Source organism: Pteropus medius, unplaced genomic scaffold (assembly GCF_902729225.1).
Source record: "Pteropus medius unplaced genomic scaffold, Ma_sr-lr_union100, whole genome shotgun sequence".
Lineage (NCBI taxonomy): Eukaryota > Metazoa > Chordata > Mammalia > Chiroptera > Pteropodidae > Pteropus > Pteropus medius.
In genome coordinates this window covers 15,159,492-15,164,324 of record NW_024354503.1, presented here as the reverse complement: position 1 = coordinate 15,164,324, position 4,833 = coordinate 15,159,492, and the positions used below count along the sequence as shown (strand labels likewise).

General features: G+C 40.3%; 1 pseudogene; it reads left to right on the top strand.

Moving 5' to 3' along the window:
- The first annotated feature begins 4,379 nt into the window (after positions 1-4,379).
- On the top strand, positions 4,380-4,498 carry LOC120596360 (uncharacterized; annotated as a pseudogene).
- Positions 4,499-4,833: the final 335 nt, after the last annotated feature.

Genomic DNA, 4,833 nt, shown 5'->3' with positions numbered 1-4,833 from the left:
AGAGCCAATGTTTCAGTTCTAGTCTAAAGGCAGGAAAAAACTGATGTCCAGATCAGCTGTCAGGCGGGAGTAGTTTCCTCTTATGTGTGGGAGGGTCAGCCTTTTTATTCTTTCAGGACTTCAACTAATTGGATGAGACCCGCTCACATTAGGAAGGGCAATGCTTTACTGAGTCTACCAATTCAAATTTTAATCTCATCCAAATACACTCTCACAGATGTACCCATAATAATATTTGACCAAATATCTGGGCACCTCATGGCCCAGTCAGGTTGACACATGAAAATAACCATTACGCAGACTTTGTTAAAGTTTATGTCAGATTCTCTTCCCTTAAAATGAGTTCTGTCTCAAGAATGGTTCCTAGCTTATCAGGACTAGTTTATCAGGCCCTCCCCACTGGTTCATCATACCTACTAAGGCAAGATGAATCCCAGAGTCAGACATAGCTTGGATCTCCTCCACATTGTTGATAGTTGTCATATGAGCTATGGTCTGAGAGATTAATAATTATGCCTCATCTTTCTTGTCCTTGAAGAGCTTATGGTCAAGTTGGGACTAAGAAATCATAGCTTGAGAAGTTAAATTATAATATTCTTTGTTTGATATATCATAATTTGTTGTGGTCTTCAAAACAAATTCATCCTTCTCTGGGAACTGCCTCCCCCAAAAGACCACTTCAATCACACTTGTGCTCTGCAATACCATTCCCTGATCATAGTTGATTGAAGCATGGATGGATATCTGACTCAAACTGAGCCAATCATTAGTTTCTCCTGGGAGTTTTGCACTGGGAGACACCAATGCACAGAACCATTACAAGCTGAGTCGCATTATTGGCAATTGTCTGCATAACTCCTGCTGCTTAGATTCCAGAAGTTACCCTAGTTCCTTTTCTTCTCAAGATCTGATTACTAAAATTTTTCTTGGATTCATGAGATAACTGTAGAATGTTTTCCAACACCACCAAGATGGAAGGGGTCCAAGTTGGCAGTAGTCAGGTCAGTCTTAGTGTGAGAAAGTCCATATTGTTGAGCCCTTGCATGACCCTTACTAATGGCCCCATGGCCACTTTGTTCATAAGCTCATAGAGCAACCTCTGGGATAACTAGAGTAGAAACCTGACACCATTTAGAATAGGTCATATTGTTTACCTGATTGCTGAGAGCCTCTTCTACTCCTAGGATACAAATCTTCTCACTAGAGTAGATTGGTTTGCTAACTTACATTCTACTCACCTTCTAGTGTGCCTTCCTATACTCAGCCTAGAAAGCTAAAAATTTTGTCTTAAATCTTGTCGAAGTTAGTATTCCATATGTGATCGAAATTCTACCAATCAGATAGATGCACTTATATGAGATTTGAATTTAAAATTGAGTTAACTGAATTCAGTGGGGAGGAGGTGGAGTGTGAAGTACCCACTGGCTGCTGTGGATCATAGCAGAGGAAGTGTGGTTCTACGGTTACCAGCTTGCCGATTTGATGGTTTCCTGTAGTGGTAGTCATAGCTTACCCAACCATAGCAGAATCAGTGAATTCTGGGGGCAGGTGGTTGCTCTTGTAAGTTTCACCTAACAGTTATTCCTCTAGCACTTCCAAATATTATATAAGCCACCTTTTCCCTTTAAACTAAATAGAGCGATATCTGTGATCTGCAACTGAACCTGACAGAGAGTCTCACATTTGGGAATCATTCTGAAAGTTTTATTCACATCATTCTTCTCCAAACTCTCTCTCAATATTATTCCTAATTCCCCATCTTGCTATACCATTAACCTCCATCCATAAATCGATATAGATTCTTACCTCACGTTCTGGGAAAACTAGACAGATAGATGTATTTCTTGAAGTCCTGCCTATTCCTGATATCCTCTAGGGTCACTCTGGGGGGCATAATTTTGCAGTCATCCATTTCTTTATAATGCCAGCATATCAGATAAAGACAACTATAAACTAATTTTGAATCTTTTCCACTGTAGTCAATTGGTGACAGGGCACATCCCATTAGGTCATAGTGGTGGAAGAAGCAGCAAATGCATCAGAAGGAGGGGTTTGAGTACTGTGAGCCACTTGTGTCTTCAGGATCTGCTCGAGCCTCATTTTGTATATATTATTTCTTCTCGATGATGGATCCATACCCAGCTTCATATCTGGAAGGACCGCATAGTAACCAGCTCATGATGAACAGCTTGGGTTCCATGGTCATTCCGCGCCCAAGGCTGAGCCGCAAGCTGAGAGCTGATTCTCAAAGGGAGAATATTTACTTGCCAAAGGTCACGGTCAAAGGGCCTCTGTAGTGATTCTCCTGTCAGAACTTGCCACAGGCTCTATGTATTACCTCAATCTGCCACAAACACTGTGAACATCGAAAGGATAATGAGGACCAAGTGGCACTGCAGACTGGACCAGCTGGAGAACCTTCTCTTCCTCAGAGTCTCATTCAAATATGGCTTCAATTCAGGTGACCAGGTAAGGAGGTCAGAGCAGCATACCCAAGTATGGTAAATATTGTCTCTAAACCCACGCAAGTGATGTCTCTTTTGTTTTTTCCACATAGTTTAGGTAGCACGAGTAAAGCAACTTCATTTTGGAAGGAACACCTGTATGCAAAACTGCGAAACACCAGAAAACTTTGATGAAGTGAAAGTCCTTTGTATACTGTAATCTTCCTGCCCTTTAATATACATGTGTCCCTAAAGCATGTAAGGTACCTGCTGTTTAATACTCTACAAGTCTTGTCAGTCTGATGTCATCAATTCAGTGGACTCACTCTGTCTGATTTGGCTACAAATCAGGGGTTCCCACAACCCCCTTTCTCAAGTTTGATAATTTGCTATAATGGTTCACAAAACCCAATGAAACATTTTACTTACCCTTACTGGTTTATTATAAAGAATACAAATGAACAGCCAGATGAAGAGACACATAGGGTGGGGTCCAGAAGGATCCTGAGCACTATGTGCCACCCTTCTGGTACATAGATGTGTTCACCAACCCAGAAGCTCTCCAAACCCCAGAGTTCAGGGATTTTTACAGAAGCTTCATCACGTACGCATCATTGATTATTAACTCAATCTTAGCCCCCTCCCTTTTTCAGAGGCTAGTGGGTGGGGCTGAAATTCCAAGCTTACAATTATGGCTTGGACTTTCTGGTGACAGCCCCATCCTGAAGCTAACCAGGAGCCCACCAAGAGTCACCTCATTAGAACAAGAGACATTCCAATCACCCAGAAAATCCCCAGGAATTTAGGAGCTCTGTGTAATATGCTTCTGTCATCGCCATCACTCAGGAAATTACAAGGCTTTTAGGAACTCTGTGTCAGGAACTGCGGGCAGAGACCAAATATATATTTCTTATTATGTCACAACCAGCAATATGTCTTATGAAATGGATAAGGTGGTTAAGATCCCTATATACTAAATTATGGCACAGAGCCAGAGAATTCATGTAACCATGAGACAGTATATAAATATATATTAGTGTGTATATTCTATCTATTGTTTTCTGTTAATTAAGTCAAAGAAAAAGATTCCACCAGCTCAATATTCTATTTGTGCTCCTCCTTTTTTAGTAACACTCCTCCCCAAAAGATAAAACCACTATTATGACTTCTAATACCCTTGATTAGTTTTTCCTATTTTTGAACTTCATACACCAGCAGTATATGAGCATTACAGTTGATCCACATCTTTGCCAGATTTTGGTATAGTTGATTTGTCTTTTTACTTTCAGCCTTTTTAATAGATTTGGTGCTGTTTTAACTGTTTTTTCTTAGATTCTGCATTTGTTTATTTAGCCCATTAATCAGAGGGCCAAACTAACAACCAAAGTTGTTTACAACTCCCCTGCAATCCAGCTTTTGCAAACATGCAAACGGCGTTTTACAAACCCTCCAACCCCCTCCTTTATCTAACTCTCACACACCAAGCCAATATTTCCCTTGCCCTAAATCACCCAGGGTTAGGTACAAGACAACAAGAGCCCACTCCTATAGCCCAGCGCCTGCTGACACTATTCAAACCAGCCAATTCTAAACTGTTTACCTTGGCCAGACTTACCTTTCTTGCAAAAACTTTAATGAAGGCTGTGGCCTATGCTTTCCTCTCACTCCTGCTTCTGCCTCCTGACCAAGTCTGGTACTTTCCCATGTGGCTCTGCATGGCATGTGTGCCCCCCTTCTCATGAAAACACTAAGTAATAAAAATCTTTCAATGGCATTAGCCTCTACATGTCTTCACTCAGTCACCTCTGTGAATCCTGTAGACACAACTGATTTAAATACTATATCATTGTCGTTTTAATTTTCATGTCCCTAATGGCAAATGATATTGAACTTCTTTTAATATTGGTTTATTGGTCATTCAAAAATCTTCTTGTAGTCTATAGCCATGCTACCCTGAACAAGCCCGATTCCGTCTGATCTCGGAAGCTAAACAGAGTCGGGCCTAGTTAGTACTTGGATGGGAGACCATCTAGGAAGACCAGGTGCTGTAGGCATAAAAAAATAAAAAATAAGGGATTGCAAGCTGACAAGGTCCTTGCAATCTGTGAGGTCAACCAAGGGTTGCCTCACCTAAAAAAAAAAAAAAATCCTCTTATGGATTGCTTGTTTGATTTTCCTGCTATTTTTCTATGTCTTTTATTGATTTTTAAGGGTTCCTTATATATTCTGCTTTTAGTCCTTTGTCAAGTACACGCATTGCAAATGTTTTCCTCCTATAGTAGCTTTTCTTTTTACTTCCTTAATGGTGTCTTTTGTTTGTCTTATTAACTTTCGCATTTTAAAATTGCTATTTTAAACTCATGGCATAGAAAATAGTTTGAGAGAAAAG